This window comes from Mastomys coucha, unplaced genomic scaffold, assembly GCF_008632895.1.
Source record: "Mastomys coucha isolate ucsf_1 unplaced genomic scaffold, UCSF_Mcou_1 pScaffold19, whole genome shotgun sequence".
Lineage (NCBI taxonomy): Eukaryota > Metazoa > Chordata > Mammalia > Rodentia > Muridae > Mastomys > Mastomys coucha.
In genome coordinates this window covers 17,002,314-17,018,563 of record NW_022196901.1, presented here as the reverse complement: position 1 = coordinate 17,018,563, position 16,250 = coordinate 17,002,314, and the positions used below count along the sequence as shown (strand labels likewise).

Below are 16,250 nucleotides of genomic sequence, written 5' to 3'. Positions count from 1 at the left end.
ACCGCCCTCCTCACTCTGGTTTACCTCAGAATCAGAAGCAAAGGCAGGTAGACTCTTCCATGCCAAGTTACACCCTGGCCCTAGTCCCCATTCCTAATGTAGGAGTGAGTCTAGCCTTATTTCAGAATTGCAGTTATTTTAAAAACATACGATAAGTATTACTGATAGCAGTTTTATAATCCGGCATGATTACCCTATATGCTAGAGACAGCAGCTGATGAGAGTTGTTCGTCCATGCATGTCCAGTTTTGTTCTGCTAATGTGTTGCACCCCATAAAGGAAATTCCAAATTGGGCATATTGAGGGTAGTCACAAAATTCAAAGGAAGTTCTACTCATTACCAAGTATGTAGGAGGAGAATGTTCTTCCCATCTCAAATGAATATCTGACGTCCCTATATTTACAAAGAGGCTGAATGTATAGCCTTGGTCCAACGAAATTTTGTTAGCTTAGCCAATTCCAACTAAAACCTTACTATTCCTGAATTATGTTTGTTCATAGTTATGATAACACTCAAAAAACAGAGCTATGTCCTGATGGTGATCTAAGAAGGATGATAAAATAAAGACACCATCTTAGTGCATTTAACAAATTCTATTTATAACCTATGTAAAATAATCTCAAAATCTAAATCTGTTTCTGCTGGATCAGAATGGAAAGATACTGAGTTTTGAACTAGAGCTACCACATCAAAGGTTGAGTGGAGAAACCTAAGTTACAGTAGTCCAGTGGTAAATTAGAAGAGGAGTACATTTACAATAAAACACACGCTAGCCAGGAAGGCTCTGGCTTCTCCAGTGTCTTCTTACGTCACTATAGCAATGCTGATATGAATGACAGGTGGCCATTAGGTTGGAGGGAAGATGGGCTAGATGGTCTCAATGGCGTATTCAATGTGTCAGTTTCTTAACCCATTCCTGTCAACTTGTGGGGTTGGAATCTCCCTCACTGTACTATATTAGAGGAAGAGAGCCCTGGTTTTAGACTCTGTAATGCTGTGATTGTGGTATCTATTTATTATTTTCACTAGACTCCCTTTCATATTGTTCTGGTTTGTTATGTCTTTGAAGTCTCTGTGTAGCATAGTCGAGGTCACTGATAGGAAGTGGGTGGCATCTCTAGGAAGCTTTAGATAAGATTGATGAAGGGGATCTTGAAAATGACTCTTCTGGTGGGGGTGTGGGTGCAGCAATATTATCACAAGGCCATATGCTAATAATGCTCACACATTCTTGTCTAGACTAGCCCTGAAATAATGTTTAGATTGCTATTACAAGAAATTACTCTTCTTTCATCTGTTGGTTATGCTTCTTGCATTAAACTCAGAACAGCCTGATCCTTTCATATAACTACTTTGGGTAACTTCATGGAACAGTATGCTTTTGGAATATGCCTGAAAATATGCTGTTTCTGCAGGTTTCAAAGAATGTGCATGTTATGTTAATATCACTTATACTTTGGGAAAGTAACCTCTGCCTGACCCTCAATTTCTGGAATTTCTTATTTATGAATTTCTTATTTATAAATTTACCATCAATTTATGTTGTAAGTTTCTTTCACTGAACTCTATTTCTTGGCTTTCTGATCTCTCTAAAGTGCAGTGCCACCATATGTAAATCCTGTTGACATTTGAAACACAGTAGACATATGACATGGTTGTAAATGTGAGTTCTGCCTCAACTTTAACCTTGTTTGTTATGGCTGGCTCAGCTTCCAGGACCAAATCCAAGCCTGCCATTTCTCTAGTTTATTCTATACTGACAGAGGAAACGGACATTCCTGTCCTACCTTCAGGAACACACAGTCTCCCATTTGGTTCAGACACCTTTGCTGTGAATGTTGAGAAATCCTATAATCAGATCCAGTTCTTTTTATACTTCCTTTTCCCACGTAAACACTTCCTGTATTTTCATCCTGCAAAACATGGTCTGTGTTGTGTCCACTGGTTGTGGTGGGAACTAGAAGGGAATTAGTTGGTCATCAGTTCTTAGGAAAAATAAAATGAAAATGATTGCAGGAATGAAGAGATGGCTCAGTGGTTGAGAGCACATACTGTGCTTACAGAGAATGGATAGTTCAGTTTTTACTCAACTGCTCAAACCTGAACATAACTCTAGCTCCGAGAACAGCAGGCTCTGTAGCCCCAGCTCCAGGGGACAGCACATACTCTCTCTCTACACATGCCTACAAACAGACACACAGACACAATTAAAAATAAAATAAATACTAAACAAACAAACAAACAAAAAGAGTGAGAAATGGCTTTCCATTTTCATTCCAGGCACTGATACTATCTGGAAAAACCAAAAACTCAAGAAACTTCTAAATAATTAATAACAATACTAATAACAACAGAACTTAAAGTAGCGGTTAATATGTGCCAGACACCTATGCCTTCTGTGCATTGGTTCATGGGATTTTACCAGGACACCTGGCACTTCCCTTTTACGGTGCAGAGCTAAGTCACAGAGGAGTAAATATGTTGTGTATGACTTAGATGCTATTATCGATAGTTCTTACTCCATCCTACCCTAGAACCCATACCTTTATGCATTTAGTTTTGGAAACGATGTTTATCTTATGAAAGGGAAAATATCAGAAGGAATTTAAGTCATTTTAAAAAAGAAAAGACTAAGAGTTGGAAGCCAATTTTGTTACTTTAAAATAAAGTCAGTAAATAAAGATTGCAAAATCAAACCAGAAAGCTAATCTTTGTTAAAGATGGCTGGAATTCCAAGTCATTCCTTGTTTGACCAAATTGTCCTTCTGCTAAAACATGAGGAAAGGTGTCATCTGGCATATGTGGCCTCAAAGAGTTAACATGCCTTCAAAATGTGTTGATAAAAAGTATTAAAAAATTTAAATTTTTGTTTAAATTTATTTTTTAACACTTTTGAAAATGTAACTTTTTGATAAAACTTTTGCTTCACCAATAGGATCTGAATATCTGAAGAATATTAAAAGTTTAGGTAGAGACAGACTTTTAAGGATGTCTTGGTTGGATGTGGAGGAATTTTAATCTAGCAACATCATTGTTCTAGCAAGGGATCATTATCCAAAGACCTTCTAGGTCTATATGATCTGGCTGGGATGTAGACAACCTTAGTATACACCTTTAATCCTTCACCATTGAGGGCAGTTCAGTTAAATTCAGACAGTGGAGTTTTAGTTCAGTTCAGTTTGGTACAGCTCAGTTTAGTTCAGTGAGTAAAGTGGAGTTGAGTTCATTTGTGAGTTCATGCGGAGGCAGTTGAAGCCAGAGAATACGAAGGAGCCAGAAGATTAGAACACATTACCAGGTTAGTTTGAGGCCAAGCAGAGCAATTCAGTGAGAAGCAGAGAGAAGCCAGATTGAATCAGTCATCTCGGAGGGGAGTTTGAGCCAGAACAGTTGAATTGAACCCGTCAGCCAGAGTTCAGAAAGAGCTAGAAAGGGTGAGCTTATTCCGTAGTAAGCCTTTGAGACAATAGCTACATCTGGCAATAACAGTTACATTTACAGTTGAAACCTATCTGTGACATGTTTCTTTCTTTAGGAAGTTCTCTATGTGTTACTTACCCTGTGAGGCAGAGTGGCATGACACACACTGGGGTCCTTGTTGGCAACACAGTCAACACCGGTTCTACAATGTCGGCCTTTGATTCCAAGTCCAGATCCTAGAGTGATAGAAGAATCAGTGGAATAATATTTGCTCTGTACTTAACTTTGTAGATATATTTTTATACATGAATTTATCCTTGCCTCCAAAATTTCACCTTCTGATGTGAAGTCAGAGCTCAGCTCCAGATTCCAGTCGGGTGACATGAGGTGAGCCAGCCAGGACCACAAAGCTCTATGTCTAGTAATCAGAAGCTGCCCATGCCACAGATCCTTTAGTGCATACATGTCATGGTCATCACTGTCAACCCTTTATCTTAGAGGTTGACAGCAGACTCCGACTGCCATCCAGTTATAAGTGAAGTCAAATTGTAGAGGGCAGATGCTGTCTTGTGGAATATACAGGGTGTCAGAGGGCCTGGACTCCATTCCTGTGTTCCCTAGGAGGGAAAAATTGGCCTCATTAAACTTCAATAATTCAAAAGCTAGTAATCATCTTTATTATGTCATAAAGAGTGGAAGTGTTCTATGTATAGGTGTCTTTTCTCAAGCCTGACACACGAGGCCATGCGTCCTGCTAGCGTTTTCTGATGGGTTAGTCTGTGAGGGAAGAGAGGCACAGCATGGCTTACCAGGATTTCTAACCTAATACCAGGGTTAATATCTTTAGATAGTTCCTTTAAATAAAGATGGCTTATTCCAGACTGTTGACACACCCTTAGACAGATACTTTGTTGTGAGCTATTTTAAACATGTAGGAAACTACAGTAAATGAACATTTAAAATTGGAATCACTAATGAGAGTACCCAGAAGGTAGCCATCTGTATTTGTCGTAACAAAATGCAAACACGGTTGACAGCAAACTCTCACTTGTTAAAATGTTTAGTGGCCCTAGAGTTGATCTAGCTGAGTGAGTTTCTGCCCCCAGATAACTGGTCATGCCCAAATGTTTCTATAGCACCACAGGCAGTGTGGAATCCTTGTCCACACACAAGACAGAAAATCTTCCACAAGGTGCAGGATCAGTTGGCAACTAATGGAAAACTGTTGAGCCTTTTGAAAGAATATCTAATTGTGTATAATATTCGTGGACTTGGAGAACATTATGATAATTGGAATAAGCTGGGAGACAAATGTGGAATTCAAAATGTTAAACTCAGAAGTAGATGGGTGTTACCCGAGTCTGGGGAGGGGCCCAGCTGCCAGCCAGGTAGGAATAAATTCAAGAGAGTTGGCTGTATTGATAGACATGATGACACACACCCATAATCTGGTGGCACAGATCTGAAGGAGACGATGTGAATGTTCAAAGTCAGCATGGGGTACACTGTAAGACCTTACTCAAAAGAAGTAAACAAGACTTACTGCACACATAAATTATCATCATTAGGAATATATTATATATATGCTATGAAATTTAAAGTATGTCAAGGGCTGAGACTGTAGCCCAGTGGTCTACACTTGCCTCAGATGCATAGGACTTGACCTTGGTCACCAGCCTGCAAAACAGACATCTACCACAAGAAACCAAATCAAAACAGAACCTCAGAAAGGACCTCCATTATCTTGGCTAACTTAAGATGAGCAAATCTTTCTAGTAAAAAGAATGTAAGGGAAGGGTTACCCTAGAACACACAGGGTTAGTTATCTAACCTTTGACCTTTATTAGCTGCCGTACGGCTGTGTACTTCAGACAGGAAAGGATGCCTACCCTGTTGAAAGCGGAGATGAACTATGTCTAACTTGAACGAAAACTAACAAACTGTAGGTAGATTGTGTCTGGAAGGAAAGCACCAACCCCACACTTGGAAATCATGAGACTGTCTCAGATGTCAGTTGATGCTGCTGATGGCACCCAATGGCGGGAACAGTCCAGGCTCTCACCCAGGGTTAGGGTGAGCCCTCGCCTCCCTTCCCTTTCATGTGCCATTGAATTTTACATTCAAATTCCTAGAACGACAAATCAGAGTGGGCTTCCTGGGGCAGGGCAGAGATGCTCTCCTGTCACACACATAAAGGTAATTTATTTGACTTTGCAGTTTTTTACCAATGTCTGGGTCTCTTGCATGTTAACCGTGCAGTCTGATTGCCTGTCTTGTAGGAGCCCGCCTTCTAGCTTCTGCAACTGCATTTTATTAGACCACCAGGGATCTTGCTCTCAGCTTCCTTCTTGAGAGTGCACATGGCCTTCAATTGCACAATCAGAAACCCATCTCAGTGTTCACTAGGAAATGTCACAAGGCTTCTTTCAGGGCCAAGGCAGAGCCTTGTCACCGTGGACCATCCTTTTTTTCTCTGACACATTCTCTCTGGACTTCTGAGGCTCTGACTTTGTCCCTGCCTGCCTGACTGCAGAGTCAGGGGATCCAGGGTTGTCCTTGTTGCTTTCTCCCCAGCGATGTCATCCGTCCTAACACTTTAAGTGCCATCTACACACTGTTAACTTCCAAACAGCCGTCCTCTGCTTACTGCTTGTTACTGCTGACTTAACGTCTGCACTTGGCTGGCTTCCCAGAGCTTCCTGCACCTCTTCATCATGACATCCCTTCACCGGCTCCTTCTGGAGTCTCCCCAACTCTCCACATGTCAACTTGCTCTCTAGAGATGGCCAGGCCTCTTCATCGTTGTCTAATGGCCCACATCTGATCCTCACTCAAAGGCTTTGCAGCTGTGTATTACAGCCCTCTGGGTCTGCCCTTGCCTAGCATCGGCGGCTTCTCCTCAACCTCTTTGCCTCTGCCTGTGCTCAGTGGTTTGGCTACCTAGCTAGGACCAGGCTGATGGCTGTTCTCTGAGTCTACCTCAGACAGCCCCAGTCTCCTTACCCAGCATTCTATTCAGTTTGCCATTTCCACCAACAAAGCAGCTAGAATTTGAATAACAAATTATGAGGTTATTTTACCTGTATCTTTTATTCCTCTGTCTCTTAGAGAAAAAGATGGAAAGTCCATTCTGTGGTCTACAGGACTCGGCAATGCTTGGCTCCATTTTCTTTTCTGATGTCCTATTTTGTCCTTTTCCTCACTGTCTTCCACACAGATCACGAGGGCTTCACCTCTCTCCTAAAGTGTGGTAGGATGCTACAACCTCAGGGCTTTATGTTTGCACTTCTCCTGGTTAGCATGCATATCCCAGGATAGCCTTGTGCTTGCTCTCAGAAATTCCAACCATCGTCAGCTCTAACCTTGGTGAGCTCTCCCTGGCTACACGACCTAAGGCAGGCCACTTCTTCCCCAGTGCTCATATTTCCATTGGCTGTGTTATTTCTCTTTGTATGGTGTCAGACATGTCACTGAAGAAAAATCTTGATATCTTGAGTTATAATTGTCTGAATGTGATAATTCCAAAAAAGTAATTAAAAAGATCATTTATAAAGATGGATGTAAGTGTACAGTTGCTAACTTTTGCTGTTGGATAGATGGTAACAGTGCTTAACAAATCTGAAAATGACATTTCCACTTTCCCACTCTCCATAGTACGAAATTCTCATGACTTCCCTGAGACCATGAAAGGCCTATTTATAGCGGCTTCGGGGCTGGCCTTACTTTAACTATATGTTAGCATATCCCAAAAGTTCTCATAGCAATTAGTAACTAGAATTATTAATAGAAACTATAATGGATTTTAAGTTCTTGTTCCCAGAAGCTTGTCTGTGCTGTACCATAAATAAACCCAAAGCAATCCTGATGAATGGGAAGATAGCTTTTATTTAAATTTTCATCTGAATGGGAATAAATAATGGGAAGACAGACTAAAATAGTCTCAGCAGATATGCAGCAGTCATATATAAAACATGTAAAAATAATAGCTTAAAAGTTGTACCAAAAATTCATCTTTTAAGAAAAAGTATTCCTGACTAGGAATAGTTGATTGGAGAATAGCGTTTGACACACGTGCTTTTGTGTCAAGGAATTAACACCTCCTGGACCCTATGTTATGTGGCTTTGGGCCATCGACTTTTGCCTTATCTGTTAAATCCTTTGCTTATTTTAAAACATGTTTGATAGTTTCATCATTTCTAGGATTGATTTTAACTGAGTTCATCACCCATTTTCCTCTCCTTATCCTTCTCTGCTGCTGAAATCTGTATTTCTAACATATCTCTCTCCAACTTTAATCCCCCTACAGTATGTGTGTGTGAGTGTGTGTGTGAGAGAGAGAGAGAGAGAGAGAGACAGACAGACAGACAGAGACAGAGAGACAGAGAGACAGAGACAGATGGAGAGAGAGACAGAGACTGACAGAGAGACAGACAGAGAGAATGAGAGTCACTGAGTTTTGTTAGTTTCTTGCTCAAGGTTACTTTCTGGATCAGGGCTACACTACTGAAGAAAATGTCACCCCCTCCCCCAACAGTCTTATCTGCTGTAGTCCTGCAGGGAGGGGGTGGGGCCTTATGAGCTCCTCCTCCACCATCCTTTTCAGTATTGATTTTAACAACTTCTTGGTAATGTTAGTAATCCTTTGTAATATATTCTGTATTTACCCAGTTTTCCTTTACAAATTTCTTTATATATAGTCAGAGGAACATGGAGTTGTCTGATGTGTGTTTCGGCTTTGATCGGGTAGTAGATTCATTAGCGTTGAACTCAGCATGGTGAGTCAGCCTGAGTGTGCTGTAATGCATCCCAGCCTTGCTGTTCTTAGGAGTGCTGGCAGAGCTACCTCTTTGGAGGTCTTTACACATTGGAATCATCAAGGAAACCCCCAAGAGGAAAATGTAGCAAAAAAGATTGTGAAAAGGATACTTGTTTACCATTTCATAATCTTTGTAACATTGGAGGCAGAAACCTTCAGTGTTTCCTGTGTTGGCAAAGAATGGGCTGTGTATTGTACAAAGAAGCACCCCAAGCAAACAGAAGGCAACACAGTTTCTTTCTGAAAAAAGGGTGTGCCACCACCCACACTGAGCTAGCAAGCATACTCAGACAGGAAGTTCGAGACTTAGCTTTGCTTCTAACACAAGTGGCGAGTGACTGTGTCTCCCACTGAAGGGAGCTTGGATCTCAATCTGTCATGTGGCTTCTTAGTAATTGGAATGAAGGAAGTGAAGGAAGAGGCTAGCAGCTGCTGCCCATCAAACTTTGGAAACGCAGCAGCACTTTTGTGCAAACAAAGCTTTACCAAGTGGGAAAGAGTCCCCCGCGCCCCCACCCCCGCGCCCCCACCCCCGCGCCCCCACCCCACCCCGCAGGTGGGAGAGACAGGCTAGCCACCTTTGATAGAAAAAAATTTCTTCCAATTGTATATGAACTAAATAGACAGCTTTGTTTGACCTCAGTTGGGATCTATATTTTGCCCACAGATGACTAAAAATGAACCATGGGATTTGATCTTGGAACTGTCAGTAAACTTACAAACCAGGAATTTGTTCATAAGAGTGGGGTGTATTGTATACTGCTGTGAGAATTACATAGCCCAAGTTCCCTTCCTTTCAAAGGACCACCTCTTCTAGTCCTCTCTCCTTATATGTGGAAGTTGAGATGGGATGCTGGGACGGGAAGTCACGGGTTGTGGTGAGCTCATTTATGTGGTGTTTTCTGACTTCAGTTTTATGAAGACTACCAAAAAGCTCTCGCATCCTTTCTCCTATTTTTCAGAGGACTTAATTTATTAATTGCATATAAATGTAAAAACTTTTAAATATATAAATGTAAATATATTTCATACATATCACACAGAGTAAAGGGGCTCATTATTGTTTCATACATACACATACTGTCCAATGTGTTTGGATCTTATCTACCTTTGCTGTCCCCTTTCACACTGATCCTCTTCATCTTCCCAATCAGTCTTCCTTTGTTTAAGTGTGTTTGTTTTTATGTGTGTATGACTTAATGAGCATGCTTAGGGCTGATTACATGAACATGGGTGGGGCTTATTTATTGGAGCATGGGTATTTTACCTGTACCACTGAAGTGAATGTCTCACTCTTTCCCAGGCACCACCAACTGCCAGTAAATCCTCACAGAGGGTTGGGGTCTCTTGAGCCCCTCCCTACACGATAAGAGATTATTAATGTGATCTTATCTTACGCAAGTACGGTATGCAGGTAATTGCTGTTGTGTGAATCGATGAATACAAGTCCTGTGCCCAGAAGACAGATTTGCACAGCAACTCACCCATTGCTCTGGCTCTTATATCCTTTTTAAAATTTCATTCGTTTTGATATGAATGAATGTTTTGTGAATGTGTGAACAGCACTTACTTGCAATATCCATGGAGGCCAGAAGAGGGCATCAGATCCCCTGGGCCTGGAGTTACAGATGGTTGTGAGCTGCCATGTGAGCCTAGGTATTGAATTTGGGGCCTTGGAAGAGCCATCTCTCCAGCTCCGGCTCTGATATTCTCTTTGCCCCTGTCTATGATGCACCCTGAGCCACGAGGTGTTGGTATAGCTGTCACTCTAGGGATGAGTCCCCAGGAGTCCTATATTGTCAGCAAGCTCACCAGTTATGGCTCTGCATAGTGCACTGCCCACTGCAGAAAGAAGGTTCTCTGACCAGAGCTGACAACAGCTCTAACCTATGAAGAGAAAATAATACTCAGAGGGCAAGTTGGCCACATGAGTTAGCTCCCCACTAGGGAGCCTCTTTACACTGTGAGCAGCAGAAGCCACTGACAGTCTGTACACTGGAGTCTTGAAAACCTGCTTTTAGTTTAGTTAAACTGAGCAGTCATCTGGACCTCACTGAAGAAGAGTCCTGGTCCATCTTTGGAGGCTGACGATGAGGAGCTTTGGTGTTGCCTTAGAAAGTGCAGGTAGTGAATTGATGAGCAGTGAGGTAGGATATTTCAGTGTCCCTGCATAACCCTTACTGTGCTTCCATGGAGAGAGACCAGGCCCAGTTACTGGTGACAGCAGGGGAGGAAGTTTGGTTCAGTGTTGTATCTAGTCCAGATGTGTTAGAATTCTGCATCTGCCACACTTCCCTCATTCATCTGTATAACAACACCCATCTCTTAGTGTTAGTGAAGGCCATTTGTTACACACGGAGGATGCTCAGTGGGTCTTAATTACTACCAGAGAACTGTCAACAAAGGTGGTTTTGAGAGTTTACAGGAATGAATTGGGATAGCCGGGCAGTGGTGGCGCATGCCTTTAATCCCAGCACTTGGGAGGCAGAGGCAGGCAGATTTCTGAGTTCGAGGCCCACCTGGTCTACAGAGTGAATTCTAGGACAGCCAGGGCTATACAGAGAAACCCTGTCTCAAAAAACCAAAAAAACAAAGAAACAAACAAACAAAACAAAACCAACCAACCAAACAAACAAACCTTGTTAAAGGAATAAATTTGGCTTGGTTTATGGGTTGTGGGGACAGAAGAGTGGTAAGGTATAAGTAGTGGCAATTTTGAGGAACATCAGTTTTGGAAAGGCATTCAGGTTCCCGTGGGAAGATTGTGGATTCATTCACTGTATTATTTCTTTGGGGCAAAGACGTGGTAAGTCACTATAGGACAACCAGTTAAAGATTGGTGGCTTCTTTTGTTCATTTAATGCCTGCATTTGGGAAATAAAGGATGCCAGGGAGCCTGGTTTCTGGGACTTTTACAGTTGCCAGTGTTTTTCCAGTACACTTGCTTCTAATCCTGGCTATTCAGGCTGCTAGTATAAAGCACAACCACTACATTCTAGCCATTTAACTGGGTGCTACAAAACACAGCCACAGTCCTAGCATTCAGTTAGGTGGTACAAAACATCACAATGCTTTGTAAAAAGTGAATATTTTATATCTTTAATGTTACACTTAGAGCAAATTAGTTAATTTTTCTTCATTTTTAAGGTGATAGGAAAAAAAATCAAGTTCCAGGGATAGGAAAAGGATGGAGGATAAGGCTTAGATAAGTTTACTATGCCCTTATTTAAACAGTTTAGTATTTTAATTTAAGGGTATAAAGTAAAATCTTTTCCAAATGTTGAACACTGTTGACACAAATGCTGTCGAGTTTCTGATTTTTATTGAAACAAAGGACTTTGCTATGTCAGCAGAAAAAGAAATAGATCCGAGGGTTGTTCTGATCCAAGTAGCTGATCATGGAAATACACAGAAAAACTGGTTATCACTACTGATATTAACATTAATTTTCTATGCCCAATGGCCTATTTAGAATAGACTCTTAACTTCTAAGATAAAGAGATTCCAAGGACCAAAATACATCACACAATCTTTTCAAAACTACAAAATGGTGGTTTTATTTTATTGTTTTCATCAGAAAACCATGGTTTTATGAGTATGATGCTATAACATTCTGGCTTATTTATTCAAGTTGTCACTTTAAAAGACCACACAATAATGTATTTTCTACCATTTATGTTGATGAAATTGCTCAGGGCAACCATTTTCTTCCGAGGACAAAGACACTTCGTTTGCAGGTTCTGGGTCCTTTTCAGCACCTAGTAAGATGTAGTAATGCATTCTTTTTCTTCGATGTACTTGTGCTGTGGATGGGTCATGAGCACCACTTTTAAAAGTCTGTATTATTTTGATTTTAAAATATGTGTCATAATGTTTGAAAAATCTTGGCCCCAAGGTATACACAAGAAACAAAAGTTCTTTGGCCCCGATTTAGCATGGTGAAATTCCATGAAAATTTATTTGGAGTAACACTTCTTAATATAATATAGTATTTTCCAATATTGTTTTATAGACATTATTTATTGCTCGCAAATGTATAAGGTGGCCCTGCTATCTGCACATCTGTGTGTGTGTGTGTGTGTGTGTCATGCAGGGAACAGAGAAGGAGAAAATTAAACACATTCAGCTTGTGGCTGGTTAGGAGGGGGGAAGGGCAGGTGTGCAGCCTCATAGTTAGATAAAGGCTGTGGCAGTGATCAGGGGATGAGGAGGAAGAGCAGTCAGTGTGGGGACAGGAAAGCAGATCTTGTTTCGGGTGCTGAATATGGCTCTTCAGAGCAGCCGTGAGTGATGGAAAGTGGACAGTATTAGGGAACACCTTGCCAGTAGCTCTTTCAGCCTTTCTTTGACATAACTCAAGCCCTATGCCAAGCCCTACAAAGATTTGTAAAGTCTTAGCAAGGTGGTTTGTGCCGCATCCTGTTGGTGACCAGAAAACTGGCAGTTTACTGTTACTGAATCTGGGGTCAGGGAACACTGGTTGAGCATTAGTGGCACTTCTGGGCACTTAATGTGCATTGCGATGCTCTAATGGATGCTTGTGTGAACACCGTGAGAAAGGGAGTTATGTGCCCATTGACAATGTCAGAGGTACATATAAAGAGCTTCAGCTCTGCGGTATAGGCTTCATCAGTCAGTGGCAGAGTGAAGAACTGGGCATCTTCAGTTCTCCAGACTCTCACACTCTTGTTCATTCTACAAGCACATTGTTTGCCTTGTGTGCGGGTGAGGGGAGCCACCCTTGGAGAGGCACATTCACACTAGGGGTCTGAGAGTGAAGTCCTCGGTTGGCTCTGGCCTACCCTCCTGCTTCCAGTACCCAGGGATGATTGTGCCATGTGTGCCATGTGTTACCATCCTCCAGGCCGTCCCTAATGCTTTTGAAATCCTCTATTAAGGTATTTTGTGTGCTTTCATCAGGATTTTCTGCAGATTTAATGTGTTTCCTGTGTCACACAGGCATATGACCATCATTTAGTCAACAATCCAGGAGGAGATGAAATCTAAATATCCCCATCTAAAAGCATCCGAATGCATGTAATCTTTAAACAGGTATGCATGCATGTGATGGGGTGTCAGGAGTATTTGGAAGGCTGGACCCCCAAATGGGGATTAACAGAAGTCACAACAAGATCTTGTTGTTTAGTGTGTGTGTGTGTGTGTGTGTGTGTGTGTGAGAGAGAGAGAGAGAGAGAGAGAGAGAGAGAGAGAGAGAGAGAGAGACAGACAGAGACAGACAGAGACAGAGAGAGAGACAGAGAGAGACAGAGAGACAGAGAGACAGAGAGACAGAGACAGAGACGGAGGGAGGGAGAGAGAGACAGAGACAGAGATACAGAGACACAGAGTTGGGGGCAGAAACAGATTGAGATTCAGTTCAGACAGATTGACTAGATCAAGTAGTTTATGCTCCCTGGGAGTCTCTATCCTCCTTTTTTATATTACAATCATGTAATGCAGCTTAATTAGACATATACTGATGTTTTTTGAATGTTATGTATAAGTTAATAAAACAAAAACCATCTGCTACTGTGATTGAGGTGCTCCTCCTTAGAAATAGGTAACACTTTATTATAGTTAAAAACCAGAGAGCATACTTTGTTAGCAAACTACATGTCAAAAGAATAACTTATTTTCTTTCACAAGTTCATCCTTTTCTGGAGTTTGGAGACAAGTGACATCTTCTCTCAGCTGACACTGGTTCTTGCTGTAGTTTTGTGCATTCTGTTTTCCCATGAGAATGGCACAACAGGCACATGTGAGCATCACACCCTGTGACCTTCGCAGCCTCCAACCTTTATCCTTCCTTAGCTCGTTGGTGTCCTGCTTTGGGTGGGAGCCTTAACCTACTCCTCCCCAGTCTCCTACCTCCGATTCCAAATGTGAAAGTATAGTTTTTTTCTTTGACTTAGAGAATCTTAAGATACCAAAACATCCTTTTGGACCCTACCCACCTTCCTCTTCACTTTTCTTGGGCTGTAATTTGTAAGCACACATTGTAGAGTTGCAGCATGACCTCTTCCAGCACTCCAGTAGTTCCATTCTTTGTTATCTGTCTGGAACAACAGATCCATCTCTAACCTGGCCACCTCCTATTCAAGACTATATTGGAATCTTAGCACTTCTAAGCTCCATTAAGTCAGTGATAACAGCCTCTTTGCCGAGAAGATGTAAACATGGGATACTTTTAGTTACAATGTATCTCATAGCTTCCTAACTATACTCCTCTCCATATGGTTCCTAATTTAAAATTTTAGCTGTCAGGTCAGGTTGATGGGAACAGACATTGTTCTGGTCAGATTCTTAAGCTGGGTTTTATCCTGGCCTTTTCTTTCTTCTGTGGGAGGGCAACTCTGTTACACTCCTTTCCTTGAATGTCTTGTACATTTAAAACAGCTTTATTTTGGGAAGCTGTGTTTGAGTGTCAGGTGGAAGTAAATTCTCCCCATTTGTCCCCCCTTTCCCTCTCTCACGCATGTATACTCTCTTCCAGAGTGTCTGGGTCAGTGCCTGGCACCATGACATAGTTGACAGCTGTGCTTCCCCACTAGAGAAGACAGGAGCAGGATAGGAATTGAAGCTGGTGAGTTTGATCATTTATTTTTAGCAAAACATTACATTACAAACTTCTAGCTGAGATCACATTCCCTTTGATATTTAGATTGGCATATTTAATTTCTTTGAATGTGTGTGTGTGTGTGCATGCATGTCTGCGTATGTTACCTCTATAATTGTCTCAAAAATAGCAGAAGTGCCAAAATGTTTTCTAAGAGTACATCTGACTGGTTTTTAGTGAATCTGTGGAGGAAACTTGAGTTTGCAAGTGATTGAGTTACATTTTCTAAAGTTATTCTGACTCTTTTTGTACAGGGCATAGAATGCAATATATTGAGAGTATGGATCTCCACCTCAAACAACTCTCTCACTTGTTATGAGGAGTTGTAGGTGGGGTGGCATGTCGTTCTTTTTCAATAAACTGTTTAGGATCCAATCAGTAATTTGTCTTCAGAATCATGTTTTTGGTGACATGTTTGTCCCTATTGGTGCCTATATTGGAGCAAACCTGTTTCTAGTCAGCAGGAGTCTTAGAGCTTAGAGCAACCCACATGACAAGAAGAGGGAGGAGTCTGGAGTAGGTCCTCACCATGTGACAGTGGGAGGTGTTGGCAGTGTGGTTGCTACATCAACCTGACTGGGAGGAGGGCTGTAGTCATATAATGGAGTTCTGTAGCAGAACAGAAACCAAAAGCCTTGTAATAATCTCAGATATCATTAACATGTCAAATACTGTTATTCCAGTCGATGTAATTAAAAACAACCCCCCCAAAAAAATATGTTATTAGATGTCCTGCTTATCCTTCTACATTAGAGATACAGAAAGTGACTTCTAAACACTCTAATGATGTAACATTAACAGACAAGTTCACAACTGCCACACATGCTTCAGCATCTGTCTCTGTCTCCCTGTTGCTTTATATGAGCAGAGGCTGAGCGGCTAGCTAGTCACACCTCCACTTACATCTAATGCATTTAAAAATGTGATGTATTCCAGTTTCCCTATAGTGTCAAGTTTCTAATGAGAGAGAGAGAGAGAGAGAGAGAGAGAGAGAGAGAGAGAGAGAAAGAGAGAGATGTTTTAATAAAAAACTGAAAATCAAAGTCATTAGTTCATGGTTAAGTCCTAGAGATGGTAAGATTTAAAAATTAATTTAGATACACTTATTTGAAATTATTATACAGTATACCTGCAAAATCAACAATTAAATGTAGGCCTAGGAACAGCGTCACATGCTGATACCCTGCAGTCTGTAATCCAAGTGCACAAGAGGCTGAGGCAAGAGTTCAAGCCAGCTGGGACCTTTTATAGTAAGACCCAGTCTCAGTGAATAACAAACCCCACCAAACACAAACAGACAAGGTCAGAGTTTCTAGTAGATGTCTACTTCTTGTCCTATTATCCTAAAAGGCAGCACAAAGGATAAAACTGGGCTGGAGAGATGGCTCAGCTGTTAA

At 41.4% G+C, this 16,250-nt stretch overlaps 1 protein-coding gene across 2 annotated transcripts in view; it reads left to right on the top strand.

Annotated features, from left to right (window-relative positions):
- The window catches only part of Reln (reelin), a 457,134-nt gene that overhangs the window by 6,978 nt on the left and 433,906 nt on the right, over nucleotides 1–16,250 (top strand). The window lies entirely within an intron of this gene.